The sequence below is a fragment of the Danio aesculapii genome, chromosome 14 (assembly GCF_903798145.1).
Source record: "Danio aesculapii chromosome 14, fDanAes4.1, whole genome shotgun sequence".
NCBI classification, from domain to species: Eukaryota; Metazoa; Chordata; class Actinopteri; order Cypriniformes; family Danionidae; genus Danio; species Danio aesculapii.
The window spans coordinates 14,527,709-14,548,550 of NC_079448.1; positions in this window are offsets into that span (position 1 = coordinate 14,527,709).

Consider the following 20,842-nt stretch of genomic DNA (forward strand, 5'->3'; position numbering starts at 1 on the left):
ATCACCACATGGGTTCAAGACTACTTTGGCAAACCTTAGTACCACAATACATAGTTACATCCACAAAAAAGGATAAAACTGTACTGTGCCAAAAGAAAGCCCTGTTAAGAGTGTCCAGAAGTGCCGTTGACTTCTCTGGGCTCGAAGGTATCTGGGATGGACCATCACACAATGTAAACACAATTTACTGTGGTCAGATGAATCAGTATTTCAGGTATTTTTGGGAGAAATGAATGCAGTGTGCTCTGTACCAAAGAAGAATAGGATCATCCAGACTGTTACCAACTTCAAAAACCCCAGGGTCTGTCATAGTATGGGGCTGTGCCAGTGCCCTTGGCAAAGGTAACTTGAACTTCTGTGATGACATCATTAATGCTGAAAAGTACATAGAGATTTCAGAGCACAATATGCTGCCATCAAGAACACATCTTTTCCAGGGACACACATTCGTATTTCAACAAGACAATGCAAAACCACAATCTGCACAAATTACAAAGTCCTTGCTGCAGAGGAAGAGGATACGGGTATTTGACTGGCCTGTCTGCAGTCCTGACCAGTCTCCAATAGAGAATGTGTGGCACATTTTGAAGAGCAAAATGAGAAAACGAAGACCCCGTACTGTTGCCCATCTCAAGGCTTGTTCGCAGGAAGAATGGCACAAAATTACACCTGAAACACTTCATCACTTGGTGTCCTCAGTCCATAAATGTCTTTTAAGTGTTGTAAAAAGAAATGGCAACATTACAAAGTAGTAAATGCATTCCAACTTTTTTAAATGTGTTGCAAGAACAAAAATTTTAATACATGTTTATTTAAAAAAACAAAAATAAACAAACAATAAAAATCATCAGGAACACATTAAATAATGTTTGTTGTTTTGTCTGCATTAAAATACAAGTAAAAGTTAGGCCTGCCATGACCTCAATCATTTTTGGTGATGCAATATATTTTGTAAATACATATAAACCAACTCTGACAACATTTTAGCTGATAGTGCAACAAATGTTGGAGGTGTCAGTGTACTATATAAATACTATAGTATTTAATATAAATTACTTTAGTGTATTTTCATGTGGGTGTCTGACAACTGAAAATAGATCTGATATCACAGCCTCTGTTACTTTTTACCTTGCACATTTTTGTTAACATTTAATCTTATTTATTTAGGATATGCGTTTTTACATTTTGATTGCAATGTTTATTAATTAAACTGTTATACCTCATTCACACTAGCAGCGACTTTGTATCTACCTGTTGCTCTGGGTGGCGACCTGCTGCAAACGCAGGTCTGTATAGGTATACAGCACAGAGAACACAACCAGCCTCTGATTGAGCTGAGAGAAGATCACCTGAGTTCTACTGGTTCTCTTATTGGCTGTCGTTCAAGAAAGTCACTCAAGAAAGTCACTCTTCATTTGCATAAAAGTTGAAAGATTCTCAACTTTGTGGCATCGCCATCGCCATCGCTCGCATAGAAGAAAGTCGCCGGAAGTCGCTCACTCACTGTTAAATTTCTTGTCGCTGCAAGTCACTCGTGAATGAGGCTTTTTAGATGTCCATAATTAAATAAATTTTCTTAAGAATAATATGTGTTCTTTGGAAGAGTGAACTTGTATTGTGATGATATTAAATTGTCATTCTGGCATTTTATAATGAGTGGTATAAAATGGTCTTTAAATGACAATAATAACAATTATCGCAAAATATTTTGGTGTAATATATTGTACAACAAAAAACAGATATCGTGACAGAACTAGTCAAAGAAAATTTTGAAATCACTACTTTCCTTTTTTATTTGCGTTTTCCATACTGTCACAACTCTTTCTGATTTGGGGTTGTACATATGTGTACGTTTCAGTATATTAGACCTGTGAAACAGCATCTCTTATACATGTCAACAACACTCTACCAACACCACTCAACAAGACCTCGCTCACGGATCAGGACAAGAGTTAAACTGAGGAGATTATGATATGTACTTTATGGTCCTGGAAGAAACAGTTTAAAGGCAGTTACTGTGGTGGCCAAGAAGCTTATGTGTTGCAAGTTAGAAAACTTAGGTGTAAAATGGAATCAGGGTGCACATGATCCCAATATTAACTGCACATTTTTTTTGTGAAAGAGAGTTTTAGTGGCTTATAACAACATTTTTATATTAATGCTTCATCTTTGATCATGTTCTTCGCAAACCTGCTTAATAATCAGCTATTTCAGTGACTCATTGAACACATTTTCAGAATTGCAACCTTACCTTTGGGAGATCATTATTCAGGCTGTGAATCTTTATGGCAGCTATGAAAATGTAGACTAAAGTGCATTTCAACGAAGAAGAAAAATAAGTTACAAAATATTACCCACTTGGATGTCCTGGTGGATATATATACATATACATATACATATATATACATATACATATATATATATATACATATACATATACATATATATATATATATATATATATATATATATATATATATATATATATATATATATATATATATATATATATATACATATATATATATACATATATATATATATATATATATATACATATATATATATATATATATATACATACATATATATATATATATATATATACATATATATATATATATATATATATATATATATATAAATATATATATATATATATATACATATATATATATATATATATATATATATATATATATATATATATATACATACATATATACATACATATATATATATATATATATATATATATATATATATATATATATATATATATATATATATATATATACATACATATATACATACATATATATATATATATATATATATATATATATATATATATATATATATATATATATATATATATATATATATATATATATATATATATATATATATATAGTTGTACAGACAAAACTTAAGAAGAGTGTGATTTAGGAAGAAAGCATATTCTGTTAAAGCAGGGATAACTGCCTACTTTCTCACATTAAAGGGAAGTTCAACCAGTGAAATGTGATTGTCATTGTTTACTCAACTTGTTCCAAATAAGTTTCTTTCTTCTGTTGAACACAAAAGAAACCTGTAATCAACTTCCAGAGTATTTGTATTCAACTATGGAATTCGATGGTTACAGGTTCTCTTCAAAAAATCTTCTTTAGTGTTCGAGAGAGTGAAAAAAACAACTAATGAAGGTTTTATTTTGGGGTGAACTATCCCTTTAACCGTTACAACATTTCATTAGGATAGGCTGTATATGTATATTATAATTGTATATGTATGTTATAACAAAATGTTGTCGTTAAAATCCAGTGTCCTTAATTGATTTATTTTTCTCTGACAAAATATTTAATGAAAAGGTACTTGTTTGGCTATTTTATTTGTGTGTGTGTGTGTGTGTGTGTGTGTGTGTGTGTGTGTGTGTGCGTGTGTGTGTGTGTGTGTGTGTGTATATATAAATCAATTAATAACCCAATGTAACATTAATATCTAATTCATGAATGCTTATTAATCAACTGTACTATAACTTCTGGTCAGTCAAAAATACAGCAACGACTGTGATCAAAATCCTTGAACTGCTCTCTGCTGAGGACGGCTGTCAGAGGCTAAACCAACTTTTATTTGAAAATAACAAAAAATATATTTTTTCATATAAAAGAGCATTGCTCTTGTTTTTTAACACTAGCATTCAAACATCTTGTCAGCCCACACTGTAAAAAAATTGACTCAACTTAAAGGCAACAAACTTCCAGACATTTTTGAGTTTACTCAACTTAAATCGAGTCAAGTGCAGTAATTAGGTTGAAAGTTGAGTAAACTCAAAAATGTCCTGAAGTTTGTCGCATTAAAATTTTAAGTTAACATTGTTTTTATTTATTTTTTTTACAGTGCAGGCTCATTTTTGCTAAACGTAATACTTTGCTCCAGCTGCATTTCATTACAAGTTTCAGATGAGAAATCTACTAGGACACGGTCTACATTTTCGCTAATCTGTAATACATAACTGTTGAACATTTCGGATTGTTTTGTGCATTTTATGTTTCATATCTTATTTTTTTTTTTTGTCGGTTGCACTTCTTGTTACTATATGTAAGTCTTGTGTTGAATTTTATATGAATGAGGACTTTTGTCTGCAACAAATTTAACTGGGTTACAAATAAACTAGGGGCGTCACGGTGGCACAGTGGGTAGCACGATCGCCTCACAGCAAGGTCATTGGTTCAATTCCTGGCTTGGTCAGCTGGCATTTATGTGTAGAGTTTGAATGTTCTCCCCGTGTTCGCTTGGGTTTCCTCCGGGTGCTCCGGTTTCCCCCACAGTCCAAAGACATGCGGTACAGATTAACTGAATAAGCTAAATTGGCCGTAGTGTATTGTGTGTGAATGCAAGAATTTGTGAGTGTTTCCCAGTGAAAGGGGATCCGCTGCGTAAAACATATGCTAGATATGTTGGCGGTTCATTCTGCTGTGGCGACCTCTGGTTAATAAAGGGATTAAGCTGAAAAGAAAATGAATGAATGAATGAACAAATAAAGTAACCTCACCTAACCCAAATACACATCCTTTTTGTACACATTCATGAGAAAACGGGACTTACTAAGTACAAAGTGTGCTACCGAGCAAACTGGCCACACCAGAACTGGTATTTATAGATGAGGCAAGTGTTTTCAATTACAATTCATGGCTGTTAAGTTGTTTTGCGGTACATATTTAGTGTTAAGAACTGCACATAAATTTAATTTATTCATTGATAATATGGCAATGTAAATCTTTTTAGTGTGAAAAGGAACAAAGGTTCAAATTAAACAGTGTTCATTTTACCAAGAAACTGCAGTCAAACGTATAGGTTTAAGTAAGTTTTTGAGGTTTCACAAAAGCATAAGCTGAAGCATAGTATTTCCAACGAGCCTGTGTTGTCAATACCCATTAACCGCAACTAAAAAATTGCTGTAAAATTTACAGTATCACTGACAACCAAAATTGCAATACTGTAACTTTTACATCAATATTTTACAGTGTAGTTACAGGTAATGGGTGTACTGTATTGCACTGTATAGGTGTACTGGTATTATTGCCAGTAATACTGTAAATTTTACAGCAATTTTTTACAGTATGGTTACAGGTAATGGGTGTACTGTATTGTTAATATACTGTAAAAATGTACAATATTACTGGCAACCAAAATTGTCAGTGCTACTGTAAATTTTACAGCAATATTTTACAGTGACAGGTAATGGGTGTACTTTTCAGTTACTATACACTGTTAAAAATTGCTGTAACATTTACAGTATTACTGGCAATTTTGGTTGCCAGTAATACTGTAAAATTTACAAGTACACTGTATTACGGCACAATTTCAATTGTGCTGTAGTTTAATTGTTAATTTACAGAGGACTTGTAAATTTGACAGTACTTACAGTATGGCAACCAAAATTGCCAATAATACTGTAAACTATACACCAATTTTTTTACAGTATATACTAACACTACAGTATGACATCTCTTATATTGTTGCTTAAGTAATACCTAATTCATAATATACACCATGCCACTAGTTTTCATAAACCACACTTTACTTTCAAAAAGCACATTCAGTTCTTCATGTGTCTGGCCATCAGAGAAAAAGCCATAATTTCATCTGACAGCTCAAAAGAATCACTTTCCTGTCCTAAAACTCCCTTAACACGGGCTGATATCTGCTTGTTTATTTTGTAGCTGCTAGATGACCATTGTGTGAGCCCCGTTTGTGGTGGAGGTGTTAAAAGATATCTCGCAGGTCACATCGTTCCAGGAAGGTTGATGACTCGGTTAGATCTCCATCACCCTCCACTCAAGCGGAGAATATGTCTCTAGCAGAAGTACACTGTTTAGATGGTGATGGGATAGGGTAGAGGTGACAGGCCGCTGACAGCCGTTTCCTGGGGAGAAGCCTCTATTAGTCCCCTGTTACCTTTTAACTCGTGTTTGCATTGCAACAGTAATAGTACTGTCTGCTCAACTATGCCAATGCATGTCATCATGTAACATAATCAGATTCCCTTATGCAGTACATTAGGGTGTCAGAGAAAGATGCAGTAATCTATTTGACATTTATATTAACTGTATATGCATGGTTGACATTTCTGCTCGCTGCTTCTATTTTGAAAGACAAAGCAAATGGAAACTGCAAAATGAGATTCATACATATGGGCTGTTTTCATTGTGGATTATGAAGTCAAAATGAAATTGTATCCACAAACAATTTAATTCTAAAATGTGACTTTATTTTTATCAAAATTATCATGTATTTTCATTAAGAAAAAAATTGTTTGACTGGATCATAAAGTGGGCACCCCTATACCAGAATGTAGGCAGGAGTGTAAATGAAAGAAAGTCAGTTGCTGGCTAATGTTTATAAATGTTCAAGTATTTCATTTTATTTTTTTTTTTAAAGTTACCTCAGGATTAGGTATTACCCCAACTTCTTAAGATTTTGTATAGAAATGGCAGTTGTATATTCTGTGGATTTTAATTCATTCTTATGGTTACCATAACTATAATAATGAAATTATTACCTGCTAGACATACAGTTGAAGTCAGAATTATTAGTCCCCCTTTGAATTTTTTTTCTTTTTTAATTATTTCCCAAACGATATTTAACAAAGCAAGGAAATTTTCATAGTAAGTCTGATAATATTTTTTCCTCTGGAGAAAGTCTTTTTTTTGGGGGGTGGGGGGTGGGGGGGGGGGGGGGGGGTTATGAACCATTTTAAGGACAAAATTATTAGCCCCTTAAGCATTTTTTTGACTGTCTACAGAACAAACCACAGTTATACAATAACTTGCCTAATTACGCTAACCTGCCTAGTTAACCTAATTAACCTAGTTAAGCCTTTAAATGTCACTTTAAGCTGTATAGAAGTGTCTTGAAAAATATCAAGTCAAATATTATTTACTATCATCTTGGCAAAAATAAAATAAATTAGTTATTAGAAATGTGTTCTTAAAACTATTATGTTTAGAAATGTGTTGAAAAAAAATCTTCTCTTAGTTAAACAGAAATTGGGGGGAAAATAAACAAGGTGGCTAATAATTCAGGGGGGCTAATAATTCTGACTTCAACTGTACTTCTGAAAGACAATATTATCTACAACATTTAACAATGATGATAAATGTGATACCTAAAATATTTAAATCAATCACTGAAAGTACACAATTGTTTTATTCAGTCTGTGTGCCTAAAAAAAACATACTAAAGTGGTGGTCCACTGCGATATCATATTTTAAACTTTAGTTCAATGCAAAGAGAGACATTGGCTTTTACAAAGTTAGCTACGAAACAAAGTTTGGGGACTACAAAAAACACATCCGGACTAGTGAGATCACAAATGCTTTGGGTTACGCACATACACCCCACACAGCGAAGGTACGTGGCCAGAGGCGTTGAAATGTTACAGCAGAGAAAGCTAAAATGCTGTCCAAACGCTGCTATTTCCACAGAGCTTGTACTGTTTCTGTATTTTGGACAGGACACAAAGAGAGAAGTGCATACAATTTAATTTTAATTATGTTCCAGAGAATTATAAAAAAGATATAGCTAGCATTTGACAAAGGACAGTTTCCAGAACCTCTCCCAGTTCAGTGCTGGATTCAGTTAAAAACTCCTCAAAAGAAAAAGAAGCTCTAACTATAATAGGCGGATCTGTGGATTGTGAGCCACAACCTGTAAGTATTTTTATTTGCTAAAACTGATCTATAACATGCATAGTTTCGCGTTAACAGTATGTTGTAGCAAGGATGTAAACAACATCACTGCACATTATGTTAGATGACCAATCAGAACCTCTTGGGGACGGGCTTTCGAAGGAACTAGGAAATATTACAGTCGTTTTCATATTAGCTGAGTAGCAGTACATAATTAAAGATATATGAAAAATAATGTTTTGGCTTTTTTTTTTTTTTTACTTATAAAGCATGAGAAAACATTGCTTTTCATTTTACAAACACAACCAAGCCTTAAAAATACACTTTGGACAACCCCTTTAAAAGGTTAGGAACAGCTTTATCAATACATATAACTGTATAATGACTATACCGATAATAAGGACAGCAATTATCAGTCTAGTTGAGTATCAACATCACTACAGTGTCCTGCAAAAATAATAATTAGGTTGCTTCCCTGTGCTAAAATTATTTTATTTTACTTTTTCAGATCAACCTACATTTTATAGTAGATACATTCCCAGGACTGAATTTTTGGGAACCACTATATGTGCCCTGGGCTACATCTGCATGTTTATGTTTTTTCAAATCTACTAGAGGCCCTCATGTATATCTTTGGCAATCTCAAATACATTACCCTAGGCCACATTTTCTCATACGTGCCATTTAAATGTCCTACTCATAAATCCAGCAGAGGCCGCTGTGTACATTTATGTCAATCCTTCTTGAGGGTTATCTGGTTTCCACTCTTTGCCATACTTGAACCCTTGTCCACTCCATGTCACAAGTGTGACACCATACGAGGCTAGAAAGCCGTCCATGTGGTATGTGGTCAGAAGTAGAGCTGGGGATATTGCAAAAAAAAATGACAATATCATGTTTCATATCATTTGATATCGATATTTATTGAATATTTTTAACAATACATTTAGGAATATTAGGATATTTTTTTTAACCACCTTATTTTAATTTACCAACATTACTAAGGCAAATGGTTTAATAGTCAAAAACAAAAATATTTAAACAAAATATCTCATCTCTTTACAATAAAATAAACATAAGTGTTAAAGAAACTCTTAAGCTTGATGAATAAAATGTTACAAAGTGTGTGCAATGGTAAAGGTAGATCAACATTTGTAAATCTCATACTCTGTAAACAAAACCAATTATAATCAGATCTGAGCTTTCAAGTAAAGGACCCAGTCATCAATATTTAAATACATACTGCAAAATTACAAAGAGTGAAGTTGAATGAATATATTACCCATATGCTAAAATATCTTTCAGATGGGGAGCTAGTGGCTGGGATGCACAAGAAAAGAAATCAAAAAGCCGCTCTGGTGACCCTTTTTATGCCCCGTTTACACTAATATGTTTTAGTTTTAAAACAGCATTTTAGAATGAAATGAAAACGATCCACGTCCACACTTGCATTTCACCCAGCTTTTCTGAACAACTTTCCGTCCATACTACACTGCTAAAACGCACATTACTTGACCACACACACACACACACACACACACACACACACACACACACACACACACACACACACACACACAGGCATGCATTGCAACGATGAGAGCTGTGCACGTCGGACTGCTCATCAAGGATCTAATCTCATTATATATTTTAAACTTGATATTTAATTAATCTTGTCTCTATCTAACGACATATTCCCCGACTTTGGTCTTTTGAATCTGTTACTTGTTCTCAGGTAACGAGTTTTGGCTGAGCGCAAAGATAAGTTAATAGCCTATATTCATTTATATAATCACGTACACTGATTCTGCACATTTGACTGATTGATTGCTTGCATTTATTTTCTATATTGTATAAACTTATTGTATGTTATACTTTTGTAATGGCCATTATTGATTATTAAAACTATTATTCAGTGAAAGTGAAGGTATCGTTTTGTTCCGTTTTGTTATATGCATACAGTGAAGATGACGGTCATATAAATATGTAGCTACACAACGGCTCAACATTTTTGGTGTCTGTTAAGTTGCTAATATCAAAATGAAATAGGCAGTTCCTCATGTTTTCATTTCATTGTTAAGAAAGTGCAACAACGTGGCCAGGGTGATGTGAATGGGGTTATATTTACCCGACATGTCCTCTGAGTTTGTTTTCCATATCAAACTTGAGAAGTCTGAACTTACAAGGAGAAGATGCAGGACTGAACTGTGTGTAGGCTACTTAATATTGAGGAAAAAGACCCAATCAGATGTCTCCGATTTCCCCCATCCACGGCAGCATTTTAGAAGACGGCGTCTTCAGCGTTTTCAAAATGCTCCATTTTCGGTGCTAAAAAACTCTGGGATACAGTGGACGGAAGGCGTAAACGTAGCAAAACCTGTGCGTTTTAAAACTAAAATGTATTAGTGTAAACGGGACATTATTACAATCTCTTCCCTGCAATACGGCACTCATTTTCCTGTGTGTTGTTATTCTGACCTGAAGTGACAAGCGCGAGCGCGTGCTTTGTGTTTGTCTGAGGCAATTAGTCTGCCATTATTACTGAAATGCGTATATTCCATACAAAGTGCGAAGCATATTGGTTAGTTATAGCACTCGGGGCATTCGGAAAATTTTAGATGTTTTTCAACTAGGTGTTCCTGGAAAATACTCCAATATGCGTATTGTGCACATCGCTCAGCAGCCACATTTTAATAAAACTATAGCACTTCATACCAAACTTTTTTTATTATCCATATTTACAATGGTGTTGTCAATAAATATCGATATCGATTTTATTGTCCAGCCCTAGTCAGAAGTATTGCAAAAAAGGAACTAACGTTGTCTGCTGCAACTTAATCCATTATAGTTCATTGTACACATATTTCACAATTCCAAAAAATATAGCCCTGGGCACATAATCCCAATGAGCCGGTGTTGCTTTTAAAGAAACTAATTTACGAGGTCCTAATTTCATTTGAATTGTATTCAATTTTGACAGAATGTATTTTTTTAAAGCATGAAGGTCTAACCAAACTCTACTCTTAAAATCCAGTGGGGTGTAGGCATGATACACAAAATGATACAAATGAGATTCCTACAGATTAGCCACCCACTCGCCACATAAAAAATAGTTTTGAATTGTGTTTTTTTTTCCCCTGTGCTTTATTATTCAAATAGCATACTTGACAAGAAACTCTTCTTTGCTGCTTTGGGTGTTTTAAGAGATGGCCAAGGCAGCGATAGCCACATTCATCTCAGCCTATAGGGCGAATAATCCTGACAAGTTTATAAAGTGCTGAGGTGAAGAGGTTATTCACTTAGTGTGCTGGCCGGCTGTAATTTAAAACAACTAGCCCCCAGATTTCTGCCTGCTTTTTCCCCCCACCCCAACCTTCACGGGTCTCCCTGAGCGAAAGTTTTCAGCAGGACATTACACACTAGAGCAGGCAGCAGATTGTGTGAGATTACGACAACATCCCGGAGCAGCGTCGGCTCTGTAATATCTCCATGTTTGCAGTCATGGCCTGTCACCTCAGCTGACCAGTGGGGACGCCCAGTGGGTCGCACTCATGCCTCAATCAACTTCAAGTGTTATTAAATAGTGACCTCCATGAAGAAAAGTACAATGTAATGATGGCTTAAACAAACACAATTTATCATCCTCCTCACGCTGACGTTACTTTACCCTACCAAACCCAGCCAAGCAGGCACAGTGCAATTGGCTGTGTGGCCAGGCTCTGACCCTAAAAGAGGCTCCCAACAATCCTCTGTCCACAGTTCAGCTATGCTCTGTCTATTTGCTCGAATGGAAAAGACTATTCAGACTTTTTTCATTGCTGCATTATATGAAATGCAAAGATCAACTGGTTTCCTGCTATCGATTAATAAACACTTTGAATATCTTCTAAAATATATGATAGCAATAGGAAACTATGGTAATTAGATCATAAAAGTGTTACTTAATTCTAGCTACTTTAGCAATGCAATCTCATTTGATCAATCAATCGACCAATCAAACGTTTTAAGGTTTCTTTTCTCCACCTCCAGAAACAAAAACATGATGTTCATGGTTGTTTATCATATATCATTATTCATTCATTAATCATTTGTCTTAGACACACTCTAAAATTCTCAAGCATAGTTGTTGACATACAATAAAAGTAGATCAAATGAATGCAGACAGCAATTACATAAGTCAATCATTTTGATATTAGATAGAAATGTCTATATTAAAGTGATAGTTCATCCAAAAATTTAAAAGTTATTCATTTAAGTGAAGTCAAACAGGTCTGGAACAGGTATGAGTGAGTAAATGATGACAGAGGTTTCAGTTTTGGGTGAACTGTGCCTTTAAGATTTGCAACTTTATCTTGCCAAATTTGAGTTCAGTTTGAAACATTAGCTGCTTCTCAATTCCAAGAATGCAGAGAACAGACTTGTGTTCTTGTGGACAGACTTGTGTCCATGGAAGAACGAACTCGGGAGACCACAAGAACAGAGAACGCGTCCTGTGAGGAATGAGATGCTGCTTTTTTCCTGATGGTCACATGACCTTCACGCGTTTTTTTTTTTATGGAAAATTATTTAAACATTAAAGCATTCATACAACGATTTATTGTTTTCTCCTTTTCAAAATATATATTTTGCATAAAAACATTATAAATATACGTTGCACAATATAAACAAAACAGATTTTAATACAATTTTCAGCAAACAAACACTCTTAATGTGTTCATTCTTTTATTAAGATGTCCATTGTCATGTTTACTTTCACCGTTTCATTTAGGGAAACTCCTGAGCAAAATAAGTTCTATCTCTAAACTTAATAAATCTAAATAAAATGCTGCACTTCCCACCTCCAGTCGCAATGACTTCTGGGACTTCTAGAGGGAGTTCGGTGCTCAAGTCTGCATCGGTGCGTCCTCGATATCAAGATCACATCCGGGAAGTTTCAGGCGTCCTCTGTTCTTGCAGTCTTGAGTATTAAAACTGAACTTTGGCAGCTGATGATGACATTACATGAGAACACAAGGACGCAAGACCGCTGAAGAACGCATATTGAGAAACAGCCATTGTCTTGTGAATTTCTAGAGGAATAGTCTGAGAATTTCAACATATTATAAAAAGACGTCTAATTCCTTATTATGTAGGTAATTGATAATCAATTGATATTTGTATTCAATTGCCATATAATTCAATGTGAGGGGTCTTTTATGGCTGAATCCATGATCTAAATCAAAGTTTACCAACATCTAAATATTCGTCTATAAGCTCAATATTCAATTTAAAATATTTGGTCCCACTTTATATTAATTGGCCATGACTACATGTACTCACATTAAAAAAAATACAATGTACTTATTGTGTTCATAATGTATTGCAGAACAATTCTGGTGTTATTGAGGTTATGGTTAGGGACAGTTTTGGTAGCATGAGCAGGTTTAGGGATGGGTTAATGTGTAAGGGGTGGATCAAAAACTATTATAAATATAATTACAGAAATTAATTACAATGTAATTACATGCATGTATTTAATCAAGTACAACATACATACTTGTATTTACACTAAAGTACACTGTAACAAATTGTTAATTTCAGTGTAAGCACATATTAGTTAGGGCCACTTAACAAAGTGGGACCTTAAATAATTTAGTTATATATGATGATTCTGCATGGATTTTCTTTTTCTTTTTTTTCACAAAAGCTGAGAAGGAAACAGAAATATCCTTTTTGTAGACAATGCATTTTGGGATTTTAATGAGTATATCATTCAAGGTTAGATTGCTATTGAATTTAAGAAAAATAAAGAATATTAATTATTTTTGCCATGCACCAAGGAGTAGTTTTGAGATATTGACATGGTGCAAAGAGTAATAAAAAAATCATACTCAAAAGTATCATCACTTGCCAAAAAATGTAATACAAGTAAAAGTATCTATTCTAAAATAGTAAAAAGTAAAAAGTAGCACTTCTAAAAGTCATCAGGAGTAGTGAGTATTACGCTGTGATTATAATTATTACACCTTGCCATGTAAATTAGAAAATGAAGCTTACCTTATGAGTTTCTATTGAACACAAAAAAAAAATTATGGAAAATGTTAGAACCTATAACCACTGACTTCCATTGAAAAAAACAAATACTATGGAAGTCAATGGTTACAGGATTTCAAAATATCTTCTTTTGAGTTCAACAGAAAAACTCAGTCACAAAAAAGATTTGTGACAAGTAAATGTATCGTAAATGATGGTGGGATTTAAAATTTTGGGTAAACTATACATTTAAGGATGTTTCTAAGTGTATGTTAAATTACTTGCCATTTACATTCTATAAATTAAAAATGTGAGATTACTTTAATGTGAGAACATATTACATTAATATATGCAATATGCACCTATTACAACCCAACAGAACGCAGATGGATGTGTTTACATGAAGAGCTAAAGCTGTGTAGCCTAAGATGCAATAATCTTGCTGTGACAATATTTTAAAGCTTAGGTTATGCAGTTTGAACCATGAGCTCCAAACCAAGCAGCACTGATAGATGCAATTTTACGTTATATATTATATAACATTCTGTAGTGCATTTAGTTATTGCTTAAGGCCATTTGGTGATTTCAGTCATCATACAGTAAGCATCCTTCATCTTCTCGTCAGAAACATACAGGCTAAACAGTCTCTCATTGCAAGTCATGACTTTGCATCTTATTGGACACTTTTAATGCGCATGTTTGCTGCATTTTGTAAAGCTTCTGTGAATTAAGGTCGGTCAAGAAAAAATAAATGATGACGGAATACAGCCCAGTAAAAGTACAGATACAGCACTAAAAATGTAAGTTAAAGTACAAATCCTGAGAAATACAGTAATTTGAGAATTTGCAATTCATTACTTTACACCAATGCTTATTGAGAATAGTTTCTGCATTCCTTATAGCAAAATAATATAAGTTTTTTTCTAAATGTTTTTCTAATGTTTTTTAACAGCAGGAGTCCTCAACCTTGTTCCTGGAGATCTACCTTCCTGCAGATTTCAGTTGCAACCCGTATCAAGCACACCTGCCTGTAATTATCAAGAGCTGTTCAGGTCCTAATTAATTGGTTCAGGTGTGTAATAACAATGAAATGGCACAAGGAGAAAGTACTGAACTACTGAAACCTATTTCAAAAACACTTTTTTTGGTGATGGCAGTTTAAAGACGGCTCTCATTTGGAGAATGAAGACACATGAATTGCTCAAGTGTGAGTTTTTCACAGACTTTAACAGAGTAAAAAGACTTGATGGTCCTGTGGGTCTCGTCTATCAATTATGATCTTTATTTTGTATTTTTTATTGGATTCAAGTCAGGTGATTGTCTGGGCCATTCTACAGCTTGATTTTCTTTCTCTGAAAGCAGCTGAGAGCTTCCTTGGCTGTGTTTTGGATCATTGTCTTGCTTAAATATCCACCCTGGTTTCATCTTAATCATCCTGATAATGTATATGTTGGACTAAAGCAGCTAATATTAATTTACAATGACGAAGGGCAGGGGGTAGCTGAAAAACTACTAATAGATTTTAGCTGCTGTCTGGGTTTTCACAACCTTTCTACACCTAACTTTTTCATGTGTTCAATACTTTTTCCATACTGCATTTATTTTTATTCTGCATTACTTAATTTGTAAACTAATTATATTTGTTTTCTTTGCATACATGGATTTCTTTGGTTGTTGTCAGACAGACCCTTATAATTCCCAGATCCTGAACCCCAGACTGACCTATTAATGACCATAGACAAAACACCATACCATCCTTCTTTGTGATAAGTAACAACAAAAACACAAGAACTGCTTTACTTATAACACAGACATTTGCTACTTCCTCTCTGTAGCCAAAGTTTTATAACTTTCCTTCCATAATCATTACAGGTATAAAAAGTTTGCTTTATCAGTTAACCAATAAATGCATTGTATTGGTCAGACCCATCAAACAGGTCATTCGGGAAATGATGTGCCAAGTGGATTTTTATGAGTGTATTTTCCAATGTAGTATACGCTGCGGGTCAATGCTAAGCTGAAGTTGCTTGACACTTCATCTATGGTGCTATGATTTTTTATAAACACTATTGACTTGGCCTTTATTGATTGGTGTGAATGTATCACACAAATCATTTTGCACCAAATCAATAAAGAAATCTTGTGGAAAATTTATATTAAAAGGCCTTTGTTTGCCTAAGTGAGTTCCAGGCACATTGAACGCTTTGCTGATTAATTGAATTAGTTTAAATTTGGGAATGGCAAGCCCATTAAACAACGCATTCTTAAATCACACACCGTCATGTGTGATTGAAATGAGATTTTCTACGCAATAAGAGAGCTGTTAAATAAATCACATATGCATTTTACACACTCATAGAAAAGGAACATAACTCTTCCGAGCAACGTTCTTCAATCTGTAGGTTCAACACTTACTGATGGGTGTTTGCTGGCTTGGGTCTGCCAACTGAACATATAAAGGTTCATACGATTATATACAACAGTCAAGTACAACAAAAATAATCTGTGTAGACAGCTTGGAAAATTAACCCTTTGTTCATTACTACAATAGTATATTAGAGTAAAAAAAGTAATATTTAAGCAATTGCATGGCCATTTGTACTGTCAAACACTTGAATGCTGCAAAACACGGATCTGGCTAAACATCCATCAATCAGGTGATTTTGAAGTAGGACTATGGGTTTGAGCAACAAATGACAGATGAGACGACATGTTCCACACTGAAATCAAATTAAAAATGTAATTCAATTCAACTTAATTATATGTACTTAATTAAATGTATTAGTACTTCTCAAAAAAAGTTTAACTTTATATAAATATAATAAAACACAAACCAATTTTGATTTCAGTTTTAACTAAAGTTAAATAAATTTTTTTTACAATTTTGTTACTTTAATTAAAATGTTAAGTGTAAAATCATGTGCAATTTTGGGCTTTCCACCTGGATTTTGGCTACCCAAATTCAAAAGCTTTCCAAATCCACATACAGAGGTGTAAATACAAAAGTTTGGTATCACTTTAAGGAAAACCCTTTGAATTTTCCTAAAACACTGTTGAAAGTGATTAAAATAATTATATATATATATATATATATATATATATATATATATATATATATATATATATATATATATATATATATTATCTGTATTATAATAAACCCCTCCAAAAAAGAAGTATTTTTTTTTGTAAACTGAAATTTGAAAGTGTACCTTTTAGGTTCTGTGTGGTCAGGTTGCTGTAACTGATTTTGCTGGTACCTACACATGTCAGTAATCATAGGAAAAATGATCATAATCTTTGCAAAAGTTATTCTATTCCAACTGATGAGAGAACAGAACCACTTATTGGAGTATTGGGCCAGTAAGGACCTTTATATTTGAAAGAATGCGGAAGTAAATAATGTCACGGACCCGGTACCGAGAACGCAGAGATTAGAAGGTTAAAATGTATAAAATAAACTATAAACAGAATGTAAATATAATTATTAAATTTTATAATAAACATTTTTGAAAATACTTATTTTATTTTAATCAATTGCCAAGGAAACATTTGATATTTCAATTAAGTTAAACTTTCTGTATTTAAAAAATGACAAAACGCTAAAAATGAAATACAATTACTAAAACATTAATATTAGATTGTTAAAATTTATATAAAATGTAATGTTTAAAAAGAAAAAATATTAAATTTATTAATCTATTTTATTACATTTATATTTTAAACATTAAGTTCTATTTATTATTCATAATAATCAAATTGATGATAAAAATAATAATAATAATCATCTATTCAAGTCATCCTCGAGCTCCCTTGATATTTTCTTTTAATTGAAGCTATAAAAAGTGAATATTTTATATCTTAAAAGCATGTGGTCAAAATTCTTCCCAGCAGCCTTTTTCTAAAATATGTCGTTTTGATGTAAAAACTCTGATTTAGTCACGCCGGGGAAATGTCTCACTTTAGTGGCACTGAAGGACTGCTGAAGGAGGCCACTTTTATTTTTTTATAACTATCAGTTGATCATTGCTGTTTAATTATGTCGGGTGGATTTCAGAGTAGATAACATGCTGTTATCTCCCGGTTGAGAAGGCTAGAAAGGATATCAAAAAGATAAGTCCTGTTCCAGCGCACATAGGCTGCTGTTCGAATATTGTAATGTTCTTTTTTTTTTTGTCTTTCAGCATATTTAATCTCCTGCCAAACTGATGCAGATGAACAATCAAATAAAGCAAGAGAAATGTGTCTAGATTGGCCTATCTGGCATATTTTTTTAGCATATCTATTAACCACAGGTGCATTTACCCTTTAAACAGATAAAGGCAATGATGAAATGAGGGCTGGGGGGAGAGAGAGGAGAGGCTCATGGCAATAATAATAGCCCAGAGGGATTAAAAGATCACTTGAGTCAAGAGGTGTGTTAAACAGCATAAAATGCAGAAATGATTAGGCTGGATCTACCTCACGCTGCAGCCCCTCCGCGCGTAATTGAGGCCATGAGCTCCAGCTATACAATATGATTTTCAGCACAGGGTCATTCCTGTTCTGCAAGTGCCTTTTGAACTGGATGAATTGGAACAAACGTGCAGTTTAAGCAAAAAAAGCCATAACACAAATGTAATCCATTCAAGATGAGCGACTCGGAAAAAAGGTATAATGTTAAATTGAATTTAGCTATTAGCTCAATAAGGTATTGAATAGCTGAAATTATTTTAGATTTTTTTTTTTTTTTTTTTTAGAATACTGATATTATTATAACGATATGTAATTTTTATATTAATAAACAGGGTGGATTTTTTTATGAACAATACAAAACTCTACAGAATCCATTTTTTATGGCATGCTGTTGTTTTCCTTCCAAACATTGTTGCTTTATAGTAGATGAAGTTATATTAAAAAAATGTTGGGTTTTTTTTTGTATTTTATAGTCAGCTAGAAAGGACACATGTTAAGGGGCAAAACATGCATATAATAAGGAAATTTATTAATTATGACAATAAGATGGAATGTTTTGTTTGAAATATTTTGATTTATTAGACACTGAAATCTGTGGTTGGATTCACAAAATATTCTTAAGAAGACAATTGTAATTCTGACTTCAGCGAGACTTCTGCAAAACTTGCAATACAGTCAGATTATAACAAAAGTAATTTTCTTTTTTATATAATTTTATCATTTTTATTATATTTAATACTTTAAGACTTAAAATATGATGCAATCAAATCTGCTATAGTAAAAGTTGCCCAATATAAGTTCATGGTGCTACTAAAACACCAGCATTAAACTGATACAAATATTACTGTGACTTACCTTCAAAATTTGGACTTCAACTATCACAGCCAGTAATAAATCTGTCGAAAATCAGCCCATTCTGTAAATAAACAGTTTGTTAGTGTTTTACATGTGACCAATGGACTGAACAATGCAATTAAACCAAACGTACACAATTAAAATAGATCAATCGTATGAGAAAAAAATAATAAAGAAAACTAAAAAGTCTTCAAGACAGGTTAAGTTCTTAGAGAGAAGTTAAAAAAAAAAAAAGTTTCAAATAACACTGTAAACACCCAACACGTTCAGATATTTTTCCTTGAAACAGCAGAGTCCCAGAGTAAAATACACACATGAGCTATTTGTTTGTGGCTCCTATACAACCCATGTAGTGTGTCTAGAACAGTAAGCTGAACAATACAATAAAATCAACACGATAAAAATGGTCAAATATGAACAAAAACTACAAATAATCAATTCAAAATAAAAATAAAGCAATGAAAGTCAAACAATATTTAATATTAAGTTTAAAAATCCCTAATATTTTCTATGACAACAAAGACGTTCACAAACAGTTCCCTCGAAACAGCAGCGCTCCAGAGAGTAATACGCACTGTTAATGTCTCGTATATAACTATTCAATAAAATAAAATAATCACAATAAAAATGGCCAGATGTGAGCAAAAACTACAAATAACCAATTCAAAATAAATAAGACAAGTCTTCGGAGAAGATTTAACGATGGGTTTTTAAAAACAGCCACGTTTCAAAACAAACAAACATGTTCACAAACATTTTCCCTCGAAACAGCAGAGTTCCAGAGAGTAAAGGTGCGGTCACACTTGACTTTTCCTTCCATACACTTCCATTCATACGCACGCGAATGCGTCAGACCGGAAACGCGGGGTCATGCGTCGAGTTTCGCAGGTTGCTGCGGTGCAAAGTTCAAGCTTGGTGAACTCTAACCTGCGAAATCGCATCACTTGACTGTGTGAGACCATCGAGGATCAAAACAGGACCTCTCTGAACAGAAATTTAAAGCATGGAGCAATCGCTCGCTTTTTTTAATGTCTAATCATCTTGTTTAATCCCGCCCCTTTTCGCAGCACCGCACGACAGAATTTCGCACACACAAAGCCCGGTGTGACCGTAGCTTAATACACATGAGCTATTGAAACAGGAAATCGGATGCTCCATTAGCAGCGGATTTATTCAATCAGCTGGCTCACCTCTTAATTAAAGGAACTAATTATGCTATCGAAAGACTTCTTGGCTGGTGGCTCCAAAAGTGGTTTGGCTGGCACTCCACCCCCCTCTTACCTAGCTGAAGGTGATGACCTTGTGATAACCCGTGTGTTCATCAGTCAAATTACTGTCCCCAGTAATGGTAATGCCAAAGCACTGGAACACTGGGGCCAACTAATCTGTATTCAAATTACATGCCACCAAACAGTAAGGTGGGCCCGCGCGGCCATAACTCAGCCGCCGTGCATTCTGGGGAGGGAGCAGCGACGACGGCCCCCTCCCTGCCAATCAGACATTATCATACATTTCCCAGGTGTGCGACAGGCCTTCTGGGGCGCGAATGATATTGAGAAAATTCATCATACGTCTCCCCTCGCAGTCGTAATGGTCAATTTAAATTAATTACTGGTGAGGGGCTGCGTGGAGTGGGTCAGTCCGCGGAGCTCTCCGGCTCTGAGGTAAAGCTGAGGTGTTTGCTGGTCACTTGACTTTAGCGGTTGTATGTTGTTTAAGTACCTGCATTTGGGGTCCAGAATGATAATTTGATATTGTTTTTCCATTATTTTGCAGGTATTACAGCTATGGAAGAAATTAAGACTGCTTGACCATTTTCTCTGGATTTA